Source organism: Pongo pygmaeus, chromosome 3 (assembly GCF_028885625.2).
Source record: "Pongo pygmaeus isolate AG05252 chromosome 3, NHGRI_mPonPyg2-v2.0_pri, whole genome shotgun sequence".
NCBI classification, from domain to species: domain Eukaryota; kingdom Metazoa; phylum Chordata; class Mammalia; order Primates; family Hominidae; genus Pongo; species Pongo pygmaeus.
Genome location: NC_072376.2, coordinates 9475570 through 9493107, shown reverse-complemented (window position 1 = coordinate 9493107; position 17538 = coordinate 9475570). Strand labels below are relative to the sequence as shown.

The 17538-nt window shown below is 39.9% G+C and overlaps 1 pseudogene; it reads left to right on the top strand.

Annotated features, from left to right (window-relative positions):
* Positions 1-304: 304 nt before the first annotated feature.
* On the top strand, positions 305-768 carry LOC129035860 (2-iminobutanoate/2-iminopropanoate deaminase-like; annotated as a pseudogene).
* The last annotated feature ends 16770 nt before the right edge of the window (positions 769-17538 follow it).

The following is a 17538-nucleotide window of genomic DNA, read 5'->3' as shown; positions in this document are numbered from 1 at the left end:
TTAAGAAAGAGCTAGCTAAAATAATCAAAACATAAGAACACACTAACCAATAATAAAAAATAAAAGACAACACAACAGGTACTACAGACATTGAAGGGATATTAAAGAAATACCAGAAGCACTTTTATTCCAGTGAAGTTGACAAAGATCTTTACAGATGACGGTCGATACAAGAGGAAATAGAAAATCTGAATGGCCCTTCATCTTTAAGAGAAATGAGAAGCTTTTTCACAAAAAAAAAAAGCTCTGGACCAAAATGAATCCTATCAGACATTTTCAGAAAATAATATCAAGTCAGGTGAGAAGCAAGCAGGGGTGGTGTGATGGCTCCTTCTCCCAGAGAGGCCTCAAGAGAAGGGTTAGCTATGTCATCCTTGATTAAAAAGGTGATCAGGACTGCCAAAGCCCCCGGGGTCCTTGGGCCATATGGCCAAGGTGTGTTCGTCAACAGGACCATTTACATTTCAGGACAGCTAATCATGGACTCTTCAAATGCACAGCTTGTGGCAGGAGAGGTAGCCAAAGAAGCTAAACAAGCTCTTACAAAGATGGGTGAAGTTCTGAAGACTGCAGGCTGTGACTTCACTAATGTGGTAAACAATTTTGTTGGCGGACATAAATGACTTCAGTACTATCAGTGTAATTTACAAACTGTACTTCAAGACTAATTTTCCAGCTAGAGCTGCTTACCAGGTTGTTACTCTGGCCAAAGGAGTGTGAATTGAAATGGAGGCAGTAGCTGTCCAAGGACCTCTCACAACAGCATGACTGTAAGTGGGCCCAGTGTTGTTTCATCTGGAATGTTTAATTTTAATTTTTACAACTAATGTAACATCTTAATTAACATCTTAATTTTTACAACTAATGTAACATCTTAATTAACATCTTAATTTTTACAACTAATGTAACATCTTAATTAACATCTTAATTTTTACAATTGATGAAAGTGTAAGGTTTGACTAAAATGCCTGAAGTTATTATGGAAATACTATATAACAGGGACAGTTCAACATAAATTAGAGATTAGATCAAGAATCCAGTTACTGGTATTATTAATGTATACCTATATTACCAAATGTAGGAAGCACATACTCATTACATAGTTATTCAAATAAATGTAAAGACAAATATTAAAGAAAGTAAGTTACTCCTGATACATAATAAAAAGCATACCTAATTCAAACTAATTTAATGATGTGAAATACTTAGTTCTTATGTCAAATATATGACTCTTCTTTTACTTGAATAAAATTAAAGTATTTAATGGTAATGGTCAAAGAGAGGAAAATAGACCAAAATTTCATATAGACAATACTTTTCTTTTCTTTCTTTTTTTTTTTTTTTTTTGACAGAGTCTCACTTTGTCACCCAGGCTGGAGTGCAGTGGCATGATCTCAGCTCACTGCAACCTCCGCCTCCCGAGTTCAAACGATTCTCCTGCCTCAGCCTCCCAAGTAGCTAGGATTATAGGCATGTGCCAGCACGCCTGGCTAATTTTTGTATTTTTAGTAGAGACAGGGTTTCACCATGTCGGCCAGGCTGGTCTCGAACTCCTGACCTCAAGTGATCTGCCTGCCCTGGCCTCCCAAAGTGCTGGGATTACAGGTGTGAGAAGGGTGGTTTGTTTAAATAAACATTTCTAGAACAACTGCTTATCAAATGGGAGCAGCAGCGGGGGAGGTAGAGCTTTCCTTTTGACTATATAAAAATAATGTCCATGACAATTAAATGTTTAAATATAAAAATATAACGAAAACAAGGTAGAAGATCTAGGACAATGTTTATATGCCTCTGGCATTGGTGGCAGTGGTGTGTGTGTTGGGGGGACTTCTTAAGCAAGACAGGAAACTCAAAAAAATGAAAGGAAATAAAGAAATATTTGACTATGCAAATATTTACAATTTGACAAGCGGCAGTACATGAAGTAGAAGACAAAGAACGGGCTGCAAAAAATATTGGAAGCACATATGTCCAATAAAGGATTCCTACATATTACACATAAATAACTCCCATAAATTCATAATATAAGGACAAATAACCCAGTTGAAAAATAGTCAAAGGATAAAAATAGTAATTTTACCGAAGAGGAAATCCTGATGCTCACAGACCTATGAAATAAGCTCAACTCCATAATAACTGGGGAAATGCCGAGTTTAACAGTGGGTTAACATGTTTTTCCCTCAATACATGGAAAAACATTCAAAAGACTTGTTGAATCCGGTGATAGTTGGGGAATGATGGGAGGGCAAGACAGTAGGTTCTATAATGTTTTCAAAACAATGAACACTAAAATTACTGCGACTTTGTGAAAATTAACCTGGCAAACTCTTTTAAAATAAAAAAATATATATCCTTTTGTTTACCAATTCTAGTTCTGGAAATTTATCCTTTAGAATTAAATCCTATAGAATTAAAAGCATATTTACTGGAGTAGGGAGTATATTGGTAAAGTGTGTTTATTGAAGCATCGTTCACCAAGTGACAAGACAAAAAAATAAAAAAAATGTTAACAAACCAATGGTTAAATTAACTTGAATATACCCATGCTGTGGAATATTACGTAACTGTTTTAAAAAAATGCTTTGGGGGCCGGGCGTGGTGGCTCACGCCTGTGATCTCAGCACTTTGGGAGGCCAAGGTGGGCAGATCATCTGAGGTTGGGAGTTCGAGACCACCCTGACCAACATGGAGAAACCCCCATCTCTACTAAAAATACAAAATTAGCTGGTCATAGTGGCGCATGCCTGTAATCCCAGCTACTCGGGAGGCTGAAGCAGAAGAATCACTTGAACCCGGGAGAAGGAGGTTGCGGTGAGCCGAGATCGCACCATTGCACTCCAGCCTGGGCAACAAGAGCAAAACTCCGTCTCAGAAAAAAAAAAAAAAACCTTTGGGGCTGCATCAGTTTTCCTATTGGAATATACATTATAGAATGTTGAGTGATTAAAGAACCTTACAGAAAGATGCATATAGAATTAGTCTATGTTTGTAAAAACAACTCTGTACTGTGACTTTTTAAAAAATGTCGATGACTTTTTAAAAAATTAGTTATATAAGAATACACTAATTAATTAAAATTTGTTAGAGGTGGTATGGGGATATGTTTGAGAAAGGACAAATGATTTGGGGATGCATAAGAGAGAAAATGATTGTACAACATGAAACATACTCTGGCATTGTGTGAGAGGAAGAGTAAACTAGAAAATTCTGTTAATAGAATTGCAAATGTGTAAAACTAAATATGTAATGGCGTACCTTGGAACATTATCTTAATTGGTTATTTTTAAAAATGTCACTCTTTGTTACCAAGCCTTATAATGCACCCATCTAAAATGATGTTATCTATAAAACTCAATTTACTACTAATTTACTAGCAGTCAACATATTTCTGCAGTCTCTCATGATATTTGCAAGCAATTACCATTTTTCACTCGAGTCCCTTTCTAAACATACACAACTCAAATTCCCCATTACATCTTCCATTACAAAGAAAAACAACCTGAAACATTTTTTTTTCTTTTTTGAAGCAGGGTCTCACTCTTTCACTCAGGCTGGAGTGCAGTGGTGTGACCCTGGTTCACCGCGACCTCTGCCTCCTGAGTTCAAGCTATTCTCATGCCTCAGCCTCCTGAGTAGCTGGGATTACAGGTGCTTGCCACCACACCCGGCTCAATTTTTTTTTTTTTTTTTTGTATTTAATAGAGACAGCGTTTCACCATGTTGGCCAGGCTGGTCTTGAACTCCTGACCTCAAATGATCCGTCTGCCCTGGCCTTCCAAAGCGCTGGGATTACAGGCCTGAGTCATGGCACCTGGACTGCTCATTTTTTTTTCTGCTGTCTTTTGGCAACACATCTCACATTTTTAAAGAGTGACCGTTAAGAGGCCAGGCGCGGTGGCTCACGCCTGTAATCCCAGCACTTTGGGAGGCTGAGATGGGCAGATCACGAGGTCAGGAGATTGAGACCATCCTGGCTAACACGGTGAAACCCCGTCTTTACTAAAAATACAAAAAATTAGCCAGGCGTGTTGGCAGGCGCCTGTAGTCCCAGCTACTTGGGAGGCTGAGGCAGGAGAATGGCGTGAACCCAGGAGACGGAGCTTGCAGTGAGCCAAGATCGCGCCACTGCACTCCAGCCTGGGCGACAGAGCGAGACTCTGTCTCAAAAAATAAAAATAAAAAAAATAACCGTTAAGAATTTGGAAAAACTTCAGTTTCAAAATATTATCTAAATCCCTGTAACAAAAATGATCAGATTTAAAATGGTAGTTAAAATTGAAATTCATATGTCAAAAATAAGTATTATTCATCTTTAATAAATTAAAATCACACATATTGAGGACCTGTTATGTATCAATAGCTTAATCACCTTATTTAATCGATAAGTGAGATGCTGTGTCATCTTTCTTTACTTTTCATGGAATACCTGGGAAGTGGACTTAATTATTCCTGATTTGGGTCTTATGATTATGGCTCCTCACCTGCACATAGCCAAATATGAACAATTAAGGGAGCTTTGTCTTTAGAAACACCACCACCCTCTAGCTAGGTTCTCTACACTCAGGGGAAATATTCAATGAAAATTTTACTGACCCAGAGACCAAGGCACCTCACACAGACTTTGGTGGTTCACAATCTAAAATAAAATAATAATAATAATAATAATAATAATAATAATAATAAAGGTAAAGCTTCTGGTGGTCCACAATCTAAAGATAAAGTAAAATAATAATAATAATAATAAAGGTAAGCCTTCTGGACGTTTCCAAGTTCTCTGCACTTTCTTTCTCCCGCTCTACCATCTTTTACCTTTATTAAAGCTCTAAATGAGCACAACCTCTGGGTTCTCGTGAGTCCTTTCAATTGCCCAGTGCTCACACTCCAGTGACTCCCTTGAACATTGAACTTTTAGTCAACTAACTTGTGTTGAAACTAACCACGTCCATTCTCACAACAGGTGTAGGAAAATGGCTGTCATTGTAGTCAGATACCCTCTCAGGTGTCCTCATGGAGTCATGTTCTTCAAAGGGTGGCTCTATCCTCAGGCCCAAAGGGCAAGTTCACATGAGGGCCAGCTATAGAATTTGCAAGGTCCAATGCAAAATAAAAATGGGGCCCTGTGCTCGAAAGGTATTAAGAAGGTCAAGTTAGTGATGGCAGCATGAAACCAAGTGCAAGATCCTTCTAAGCACGGGGTCCATGTGACTGCACAGGTCATCAGTACACGGTGCCAGTTCTGGGCCTGACTGAAGCACCACCATAGGCTGTCATTCTTTATAAAGAGACAGAAAGAGGCCGGGTGCGGTGGCTCACACCTGTAATCCCAGCACTTTGGGAGGCCGAGTTGGGTGGATCACCTGAGGTCAGGAGTCTGAGACCAGCCTGGCCAAGATGGTAAAACCCCATGTCCATTAAAAATACAAAAATTAGCTGAGCATTGTGGTGCGTGCCTGTGGTCCCAGCTACTCGGGAGACTGAGGCAGGAGAATCACTTGAACCTGGGAGGCAGAGGTTGCAGTGAGCCGAGATAGTGCCACTGCAGTCCAGCCTGGGTGATAAAGCGAGACTGTCTCAAAAAAAAAAAAAAAAAAAAAAAAAATAGAGACACAGGAACAAAAATCTTAAGCTTCTAGAAACTTTCTCACTACACACAGGCAAAGTCAGGCTCTTTTCCTTTTGAGGGTTGCACTGTCTGGAGGGCTGGGCTGCTGCCATCAGCCAGAGGACAATAGTGTCCCACCATAGAAGGTGGCAAGCACAGACAGGAGCTGTACTTTGATAGTGGTCTGAAGTGTCTGATTAACCAACCCTGAGGTTTCCCTTTCCACTGGACCTCATGAGAGATGAGACTATACATTTCCTTAGTGTTTAAACCAATGTGGAGTTTTCTATTAATTAGAAGTGAAACCATCCATTTCAACTCATACAAAGGCTTTGCAAAATAGCTACGATTATTTTCCATTCTAGAGATGTGGACACGAAAATGCAGGGAGACCGCCTTGCTTCTAAGTCCTAAAGCATACTTGATAAACCTAGAAGTTAGTCCCAGCTCTGCCACGTGATGCCTGTCATCCCATACGAATGGTAGCACCTGGACTTGTGCAGTGTGGCAGCCCTGCTCTAAAGACCGTGGTTTCTAACTCCCCACACTTTATACCTCCCAGTTTGAGGGCAGAGCCCAAATCCAATACAATATGAGAAGCTAAGCAATTTCTTCAGCTGCGTGGGGGCCTAGATTTTTTAAAAAGATTTCCCCCTTCGAGGCAGAGGTTGCAGTGAGCAGAGATCATGCCACTGCACTCCAGCCTGGGCGACAGAGCAAGACTCCGTCTCAAAAAAAGAAAAAAAGAATATTTCCCCACTGATACAGAAAATCATTTTTTTTTTTTTTGAGAGGGAGTCTCACTCTGTTGCCCAGGGTAGAGTGCTACAGAGCAAGACTCTGTCCAAAAAAAAAAAGAAAAACAAAGAAAAAAGAAAGAGAGACTGAATTTTCTAGTCTTCCTTGTAGCTAAGTGTGATCATGTAACCATGTTCTAGTCAACGGGAAATGAGTACATCTAGAGTACATATGGCATCCAAAAATGTCCTTATAGGAAGGGGCATGCAATTCTTTGCTTGTTTCCCCATTCTATTGACTGGAATAAAGGGATGAGGGGCCACGGCTGGAGCTGGAGCTGGAACAGCCATCATGGACCATGAAGTGCATGTCACTTCCTGAGGATGGTGGAGCAACAAGGCAGAAGGAGCCTGGGGTCTTCCTCATCATGGAGCTGCCATACCCACTTGCATTCCTTACCCCTAACTTAATGTACTTAAGAGGAAAATACACTGCTATTTTGTGTTTTATATTATTCACAGCCAAACCCAACATGATCTGATGAAGTATTGTTTGGGAATGAAAAGGATGGGAGTAGGCAAAGCATGAGCTAACATGGTATGAAAAATGAACAGCACGGCCAGGCGCAGTGGCTCACGCCTATAATCCCAGTACTTTGGGAGGCTGAGAAGGGCAGATCACAAGGTCAGGAGTTCAAGACAAGCCTGGCCAACATAGTGAAACCCTGTCTCTACTAAAAATACAAACATTAGCTGGCTGTGGTGGCACGTGCCTGTAGTCCCAGCTGCTCAGGAGGCTGAGGTGGGAGAATTGCTTGAACCTGGGAGGCAGAGGTTGCAGTGAGCAGAGACCACACCATTGCACTCCAGCCTGGGTGACACAGTGAGACTCCGTGTCAAAAAAAAAAAAAGAACAGCATGTTTTGGATGGCTTGCAAATTCAAATAATTTAGCAGAAGCAAAAACTTGGAGTGAGAAGTCTATAGAAGAAAAAGAATTACTCTTTCTCTCCCAACCCAACCCCTTCAAAAATTCCCAGAAAAAAAGTGATGTCCATTGCAACTCCTACTACAAGTGGGATGCTCTCACGATTTTTATTTGAATCTCAGAGTAAAGAGTGATGTATCTTCTCCTCTTGCTGTCTTTAAAAGAGCTTTGAGGCTGGCTGTGGTGGCTTATGCCTGTAATCCCAACACTTTGGGAGACTGAGGCGGGTGGATCACCTAAGGTCAGGAGTTCGAGACCAGCCTCGCCAATATGATGAAACCTTGTCTCTACTAAAAATACAAAAAATCAGCCAAGTATGGTGGCGGGCACCTGTAATCCTAGCTACTCGGGAGGCTAAGGCAGGAGAATTGCTTGAACCTGGGAGGTGGAGGTTACAGTGAGCCAAGATGGCGCCACTGCACTCCAGACTGGGCAACAAAAGCGAAACACCATCTCAAAAAAATAAAATAAAATAAAATAAGAGCTTTGAGTGCTCTGCATGCACATCATGGTTCGTGGTGATTAGACAAGCATATGCAGAATCAGACACTTAACCTGGTGTGCTATTTACTCCCCACCGTCATGGTGACCAGCATGGAGTTTTGAACTACTTCTTTATAATTATTTTTAATGAATATCTATACTGACTAATACACAAAATGAAACGGCAAAGATATTACTGATGCAAGAAAATGGAAGTAAAAAAACGACAATTTTCAGCATTTTCAAGCATCAAGGTAACTTTTCTAGCTACCTGAGTTCCAGGTATGTGATCCAAATTCATATGTAGTAGATCAAGATTTCTCCAGCAATTAAAAAATACAAAGAGAAATTATATCCTATATTATCATTTTATCCAATTTGGCTTTGAGATTTTTGGAAGCAAAGACTATCTACACCAAGAGTGTTTTATTTGCAGAGAAGTGTTTGCAAATACCTCTGCATGAAATTCTTTCTTATCATTTAGAAATAAAGTCATGAAAACTAGAGATAAGAAACCACTTAATTTTAAGTGGAAAAAAACTAGCGTTCTAAATAACTCATCATGAAAACAGTGTATTTTCAGTGTTGTATAATGTAATTTGCATTTTAATCTGTATTTTATATAAATTGTATTCCCAAACCAAAGCATGATTTTTTTTTAAAAAAAAAACATAATGAATTCTTTAAAAGTACTGATAAATAATGACAGATATTTTTTCAAAGCCATCCATGAATATGGTCAGAACATTAAATGGAATGGGAAGACAAAATGCAATAGTCTACTACTAAATCTCTTCTTTAGCATTGGTTCATTTGATGAGTATTGATTGAAGATTGCTACAATGCCAAGCAGACATTATTCAAGGGTCTTTTAATTAATTCCACTTTTAACTCTTCAAGCTATCACATAGGATAATTAGCTCCATATGGCTAAATAATATTTGCATAATGTTCTTTTTTTGATTTATCAATTTTAGAAATTCTCTATTCTGCTATGATAGACAGAATTGCTTCTTTTATGTGAATCATCACTTCCCCTCCATGAAATTATTTTATACAATTATTTCTCTTTGTTTTTCTCTTTTGGTTGCCTTTGCAAGTTGAAATAAGATATTCAAACTTTAACTTCTTTTTTTCATTATAGACACAGCATCTTTTGCTCCTGGCTTTGTAAGATAATCCTCTGCCCAATGCCTTTCCTTCAGTCCTCTTCCCTTCCATCTCTTGCCTCTGTATTCTCTACTTCTACATCTTCAAGGCTGAACATGCGTATTCTACTCTTTAGCATAAGTAAATCATTGCCTCTTTTTTCATTATGTGGATTATAAAAGTGGAAGTCAAAGTAGTTACATTATTTTAATTATAAGCATGTGAAACTGGCCGGGTGCGGTGGCTCAGGCCTGTAATCCCAGCACTTTGGGAGGCCGAGGTGGGCGGATCATCTGAGGTCAGGAGTTCGAGACCAGCCTGGCCAACATGGCGAAACCCAGTCTCCACTGAAAATACAAAAAATTAGCCAGGCATGGTGGCAGGCGCCTGTAGTCCCAGCTACTCAGGAGGCTGAAGCAGGAGAATCGCTTGAACTTGGAAGTCGGAGGTTGCAGTGAGTCGAGATCACGCCATTGCATTCCAGCCTGGGTGACAAGAGTGAGACTCTGTCTCAAAAAACAAATAAATAAACAAACATAAGCATACGAAACTATTGTTGAATTTCTAATTTTCATGGGGAGTTTCTACATACAGGTTTTTCTTAATTACTAAACAGAAATATATTTTCAAATTTTTCCAATGTCTTTATTAAATGGAGTATTCTAAAAAGCTCCCGTTGTTCTCTCACAATCGGCAAATTACCAGCAGACATGTTCTTCCTCCAGTGGTCATCGGCATGGGTATCTATACCTGCTCCCCAGGGGTCATGCTGTGATTTTCCCTCATGCCTTTTCTCTTTCCTGTATTAAAGTCCTGGATACTAGAATCCTTTGGCTTATTTACTTACTTTCTTTTTGCCAGAAAATATCTCAAGTAATTTACTAAGAAACAGTAGTGTAGGAGGTAAGCTTTCTGAAGCCTTATAGCCTGAAAATATCTTTTTCATTCATCACACTCGGTCAGTGGGTTATTCTAGGTTGAAAATAATATTTCTCCAAACCTTTGAATGAAGAGCTCTGTTGTCTTCTTAGCTCAGTGTGGGTGAAAATTCTGATGCCTGTTTCTCTTTCCTTTATAAGTAAACTGTTAGAGAGTTTGTCTTTATCATTTGTGATGCTGTATCTAGATATGGATATATACATATTTATTGTTCTGTGCAATAAATGCAGACTTTCAATGCAGATATTCATGCTTTTCAATTCTGGACTTTGTTTTTGTTATCTGTTTGTTCTTTTTTTTTTACACTGTCTGTTTCTATCATCATCATCATGACTATATTATTATTCAGGTATTGAAACTTCTGGATTGATCTTCTCCATCATTCAATCTCTTCTCTCATATTTTCTACCTTTCTTCCATTTCTATTTACTTTCTGGAAGATTTCTTTGACTTTATCTCCCAAAATGTACATATTTCCATGACTCTTTATCTCATTGTCTTCTGGTTGTCCCTTTTCTATAGAATCTTGCACTTTATGAATGCTTTGTGTTCTCTAATCTTTCTGAGGATGCCACTTAGGATTTCTTTTTCATCTGAGGTCATTTGTTCTCTAGCTTTCAAATGGGAGTGTTTCCTCAAATGTCTGGTGATCCTTGCTTGACTTCTGCATAGTATAATGAGTTCATCAAAAGCCAATGGGAGATTAGGGTACACAGCATTGCCCAATGACTGGCAAGCTTTGCTTTGGGTTGATCTGGTGGAGTCACTACTTATGTTGAGAGATCCCTGAAAGTCTGCATGTGGATTTCATGCTTCTTGAGGCACTCTATTCCCTTTTTGACTGTAAGGCATTTCAAAATATCGTCACAGCACTTAACAATTATCCACATAGTCTTTACCCAGCTTTAGATAATATGTCTTACCATATTGCTTTAAATCTCCTCCTTTTCTTACAAAATAAAACAGAAACATGAAGATATACTTGAAGTCACCTCTGTCTTTCTGCTACGCCACATTGTCCTCCTTCTCTCCTAGAGAACACCACAATGCTGAATTTTGTGATGACCATTTTGATGAATATTTGTGTATTTTACTACATATGTATTATCCTTAAATAAGAGTACTATTTTATGTGGTTAATTTCATACACAAGTAAGTATATATATGTGATATGTGTGCATATAGCAAAATGTAGAATAGTACTTTTTTTTTTTTTTTTTGAGGCAGAGTCTCGCTCTGTCCCCCAGGCTGGAGTGCAGTGGCACGAACTCAGCTCACTGCAACCCTTGCCTCCCAGGTTCAAGCAATTCTCCTGCCTCAGCCTCCCGAGTAGCTGCCACTACAGGCGTGTGCCACCACGCCCAGCTAATTTTTGTATTTTTAGTAGAGGTGGGGTTTCACCATGTTGACCAGTCTGGTCTCGAACTCCTGACCACAGATGATCCACCCGCCTCAGCTTCCAAAGTGCTGGGATTACAGGAAAATAGTACTCTTATTTAAGTATAGATCACATACATATATAATCACATACATTTATGTGATTACAGACATATACATATGTGTGTATAAAGTTGAACACATAAAATAGTACTCTAGTTATATATACACATTATATAATACAACAAACAATACATAATTGTATCTATCAACCTATATATAATTATAATACATGCAGAAAATAATAAAAACTTTTTTGAAAAGAACAAAAAAAGATAAAACAAAAAATTATAATTACAATGCACGTATATTCTGCAACCTGCTTTTGACTCAACATCATATTTTTGATATCTATTTTGAGGTGCATAATCTAATTCATTTCCATGCTGTATGAGATTCCATTTTATGACTATACCATGAGTATGGTTCTCTATTTCTGGATATTTAAGGTATTTCCAATTCTCTGGTGTTTAGTCAGTGCTGTAAGGAATATTCCTTTACAGATCTTTAGAAGATGTATTGGAATGGAGAGATAATAGAGGCAGGGCTACTGGTAGAAGAGATAATGAAGACCAAACTTGACAATGGTGGGATGAAACAGATTACAGAAATTTTTTGAGGTTATACATACTACTTGGTGATTCATCAGAAGTGGGGGTGAGAGTGGAAGTGGCATATGAGGGAGAGGAAATCATTTAGGATGACTCTAAAGTTTCTGCCTTCCATAAATAAATAGATCTTCGAAACACATCTCTATATAGGGCATTCAGAAGTGTTGACAGGACTAGTGGGGCAGGCAGAAAAAAAAGTTCCACTTTAGAAACAAGTTTATAGTTTGTATGACCATGAGCTATTTAGTTGGAAATTTCCGTGTCTAGAGAAGTTGAATTACTTTCCAACTCTGTGATTTCATGGAACTATCTGTCTTGGCTGCTTTGATAAGCAAAAGCACATTGGGCATTTAAAAAGAGGGTTCTATTGGTATAGCAGGCTGAATAATGGCCCTCCAAAGAGTTCCATGCCCTAATCTCTGAAATTTTATGTAGCAAAAAGAACTTTGCAGATGTAATCAAGCTAAGGATGTCAAAATGGGGAGATTATCTGCATTATCCACATGGGTCTAAGGTCATCACAAGGGTTTTCGTAAAAGAGTGATATAGTTTGGATGTTTGTCTCCTCCAAATCTCATGTTGAAATGTAATCCCCAATGCTGGAGGTGGGGCCTGGTGGAAGGTATTGGATCATGGGGGCAGATCCCTTAGCAATGGCTTAGTGCCATCCTCTCCGTGATGAGTGAGTTCTCACTCTGTTAGTTCACATGAGATCTGATTGTTTAAAGGAAGCTGGCACCTCTTCCTCTCTCTCTTGCCCCAGCTCTTGCCATGTGACATGCTGACTCTCCTTTGCCTTCTACCATGATTGGAAACTTCCTGAGGCCTCACCAGAAGCAGATGCTGGTGCCATGCTTCCTGTAAAGCCTACAGAACTATGAGCCAAATAAACCTATTTTCTTTACAAATTACCCAGCCTCAGGTATTCCCTTACAGCAATGCAAGAATGGACTAACACAGTGGAGTACAGGAGTCAGAGTCAGAGAGAAGGCAATGTGACAAAGAAAGCAAAGGAAAAAAGGCTATGCGATGTGGAGCCAGGAGACAAGGAACGCCAGCTCCCTTGGGAACCTGGAAGGCACAAGGAATGGGCTCATCCCTAGAGCTGGCAGAAGGAGCCAACTACGCTAACGCCTTGATTTTAGCTCATTTTGACTTCGGGCCTCCAGATCTATAAGATAATAAATGTGTGTTGTTTAAAGCCACCACCTTTGTGGTAATTTGTTATAGCAGCCATAGGAAAGTAATGCAGTTGGCTTTCCAATAAGAAGACTTAACTGAAGACAGGGCTGGCTTCAAGGGCATGTGATCTGTGCAATCACACAAGTCCCCACACTTACAGGGACCTCATGGTTGGTTTAATGCTCTATGGTCAATGTCTTTACATGATTAATGATATTTTGAACAAGGAACCCCACATATTCATTTTGCATGGGGTCCTGTCACTTATGTACTCAGTCTTAACTAAAGATAACATATTTGACATATTTTGGGCATAGCATTATTTTTATTATATTTTTCTGTTATTAACATTTTCTAGGCCGGGTGTGGTGGCTCATGCCTGTAATCTTAGCACTTTGGGAGGCCAAGACAGGCAGATCAGTTGAGGTCAGGAGTTCAAGACCAGCCTGGCCAACACGGTGAATCCCCGCCTCTACCAAAAATACAAAAATTAGCCGGGTGTGGTGATGCCCACCTGTAATCCCAGCTACTTGGGAGGCTGAGGCAGGAGAATTGCTTGAACCTCCACCTCCTGGGTTCAAGCAATTCTCCTGCCTCAGCCTCCCGGGTAGCTGGGATTACAGGCATGCGCCACCACGCCCGGCTAATTTTTGTATTTTTAGTAGAGTCGGGGTTTCACCGTGTTGGCCAGGCTGGTCTCGAACTCCTGGCCTCAAGTGATCCGCCTGCCTCAGCCTCCCAAAGTGTTGGGATTACAGGTGTGAGTCACCCAGCCTGGCCCAGTCTTTTTTTCTGAGTAGCTACATGCCCAGTAAGAAATTGTAGGAAGGTCATAATTAAGGAAAAAAGAGGAGAGACAGATTTAGGGTAACCACTACCAGACTGGGCTACCACTGCAACCTTAAACTAATTATATGTTTTGGTGGGTTGTCTAGCAATGTTTCACAGAGTATTTCTAAAAGAGGCTTAAAGGCCCATGGTGTCCATATATCTAGCTAAAAGCGGGGTTCTGTTAAGGAAAAAGAGAACACATATTGGGTAAAACCTGGCAGCTTCCAACATAACTACGATCACTACATTGTATGTATCAGACTTTTCCTAAAGAGTTAGGGAAACAGTGAAAAAACAATTTATTATATTGCTTATTCTTAAAAGTCTGTGACCACCTAACTTCTGGAAATTTATCTAGAACACCTTTCACCTTAGTGTGCTTTCTCTACTCTGAACTTTTCTCTCAAGTTTTCCTAACCTCAAATTCCTGGGAGCCAAAACTATAAAAACTCTAGAAGAAAATCTAGGCAATACCATTCAGGACAGAGGCACAGGCAAAGATTTCATGACGAAAATGCCAAAAGCAATAGCAAAGAAAGCAAAAATTGACAAATGGGATCTAATTAAACTAATGAGCTTCTGCACAGCAAAAGAAATTATCATCACTGTGAACAGACAACCTACAGAAGGGGAAAAAATTTTTCTAATCTATCCATCTGACAAAGGTCTATTATCCAGAATCTACAAGGAACTTAAACAAATTTACAAGAAGAAAACAACCTTATTCAAAAGTGGGCAAAGGACGAGAAAAGACATTTCTCAAAAGAAGACATACACTTAGCCAACAAACATGAAAAAAAGCTCAACATCATTAACTATTACAGAAATGCAAATCAAAACCACAATGAGACACCATTTCACGGCAGTCAGAATGGCTATTACTAAAAAGTCAAAAAAGAACAGATGCTGGTGAGATTGCGGAGGAATAGGAACACTTTTACACTGTTGGTGGGAGTGTAAATTAATTCAACCATTGTGGAAGACAATGTGGCGATTCCTCAAAGACCTAGAGGCAGAAATGTCATTTGACCCAGCAATCCCATTACTGGGTATGTACCCAAAGGAATATAAATTATCCTATTATAAAGATACATGCATGCATATGTTCACTGCAGCACTCTTCACAATAGCAAAGACATGGAATCAACCCAAATGCCCATCAATGATAGGCTGCATAAAGAAAATCTGGTACATGTACACATGGAATACTATGCAGCCATAAAAAGAAATGAGATCCTGTCCTTTGCATGGACATGAATGGAGTTGGAAGCCATTATCCTCAGCAAACTAACACAGGAACGAAAACGAAACACTGCATGTTCTCACTTGTAAGTGGGAGCTGAATAATGGGAACACATGTACACATGGTGGGGAACAATAAACACTGGAGTCTGTCAATGGGTATAGGGAGAGCATCAAGAAGAATAGTTAATGGATGCTGGGCTTAACACCTAGGTGATGGGATGATCTGTGCAACAAACCACCATGGTACACGTTTACCTATGTAACAAACCTACACATCCTGCACATGTATCCCAGAACTTAAAGTGAAAGTTGAAGAAAAGAAAAGAAAAATTCCTGGGAGCTATGCTGTTCTCCTAATGCTGTTCTCCTTATGCTGTTCTGAATAAAGAGTAAACTCTGCTTTAGGTCTGGGAAATGAGGTCTCCAAGGCAAGCTCTGGAATTTTATTTTTCTTAATAAAAATGGTTTCTCCCCAAGACAAATTCCAGTGGCAGATGTTGATGTAACAATGTTCTCAACCTGCTTATTTGCTAAATAAATGAATCATTTACATTTTTCTTTACAGGGTTCCTGGATAAACTGGAAAGATAAATTTTCAGGGCTGTCATCCCCTTACTAGTGAGATAAGACATACTTGCGGCCGGGTGCGGTGGCTCACAGCTATAATCCCAGCACTTTGGGAGGCCAAGGTGGGCAGATCACGAGGTCAGGAGTTCGAGACCAGCCTGGCCAACATAGTGAAACCCCACCTCTACTAAAAATACAAAACAATTAGCTGGGTGTGGTGGCGGACGCCTGTAATCCCAGCTACTCGGGAGACTGAGGCAGGGGAATCACTTGAACCTGGGAGGCAGAGGTTGCAGTGAGCCAAGATCGCATCACTGGACTCCAGTCTGGGCAACAGTGCAAGACTCCAACTCAAGACATACTTGCAGCTGGGTGCGGTGGCTCACAGCTATAATTCCAGCACTTTGGGAGGCCAAGGTGGGCAGATCATGAGGTCAGGAGTTCGAGACCAGCCTGGCCAACATAGTGAAACCCCGCCTATACTAAAAATACAAAACAATTAGCTGGGTGTGGTGGTGGACGCCTGTAATCCCAGCTACTCAGGAGATTGAGGCAGAGAATCACTTGAACCTGGGAGGCAGAGGCTGCAGTGAGCCAAGATCGCATCACTGCACTCCAGTCTGGGCAACAGTGCAAGACTCCAACTCAAAAAAAAAAAGATATACTTACCAAATAGTCATTGATTCAGTAAATATTGTGCCAGCCATTGAAGTAGAATCTCAGTATACAAAAGGAGAGCAAAATAGACTATTTTTCTTCCAATGGGCCTCACCATCTAGTACTACCTAGTGCTATCCAGATTTTGCGAAGAGAGAACAAGTGAACCCCAAGACACCTGTCACTAACACACTCCTTCAGCATAAAGCAAGAATGTTGGGCTCTGTCCAAGAACAGGAAAAAAAAAATCCATGCTGAATATCCACATAAGCTCAGCCTTCCCTGAGTTTTGTCGTTCATGATGTTTGTGGACATCACAGTATACTGGAAGACTTCTAGAATGAATAGTAACAATAGCTGTTACCATCTAGAAAATATGTCCAGTTCTCCAAGGCACATGGTAAGATGGCACTCCTCTGTTCTTTGCAGTTATGAGGGGGCATGTGACTTGCTTTGGCTAGTTAAATGAGAGTGGAAGTCATTTGCACGTCTGGTTGGAAGTCTTAAGAATCAGTGCTCTGTTAAGCCAAGCTCTTCTTCCCTCTGCCTTGACAACTGACCACACATCAGTTGGTGTCTGCTTGGTAAGTCTGGTTTCTGGACTAAAGATAGCAAGGAGTATGCAACCAATCCCTGATGAAGATCTAGTGTAAGTGAAAAGAAATCTTTGTCTTTCTAAGCTACTGATATTTGGGAGATTTTTTTATTACCGTAGTGTAACCCAGCCCATCCTAACTGATGCAATCATAAATGTCTCTCAACATGAGTCTTCTACAAAAAGTAACTCATCTCATCCTCATGGAAACCTCATGAAGCAGATACTATCATTATTTCCATGATTTTCTCTGACAAGAAAATTTAGAGATGAAGGAGTGGATGAATAGTTAAGTGCTAATATCCAAACCCTGAGATTCCAAGTAGGGTTTCATGCTTTGGTGATCCAAACCACAGTTTTTGCTTGAATTAATAAATGGGAACTCAACTATAATGGGTGCCTATAAGTGTCAGGCCTCTGCCTTAGGCGCTGGGAATCTAAGGGTGAACAAGACAGACAGTAGCTTACTTCCAAGTAGGGGAAAATGAAAAGACCCAAGAAAACATACAACAAATA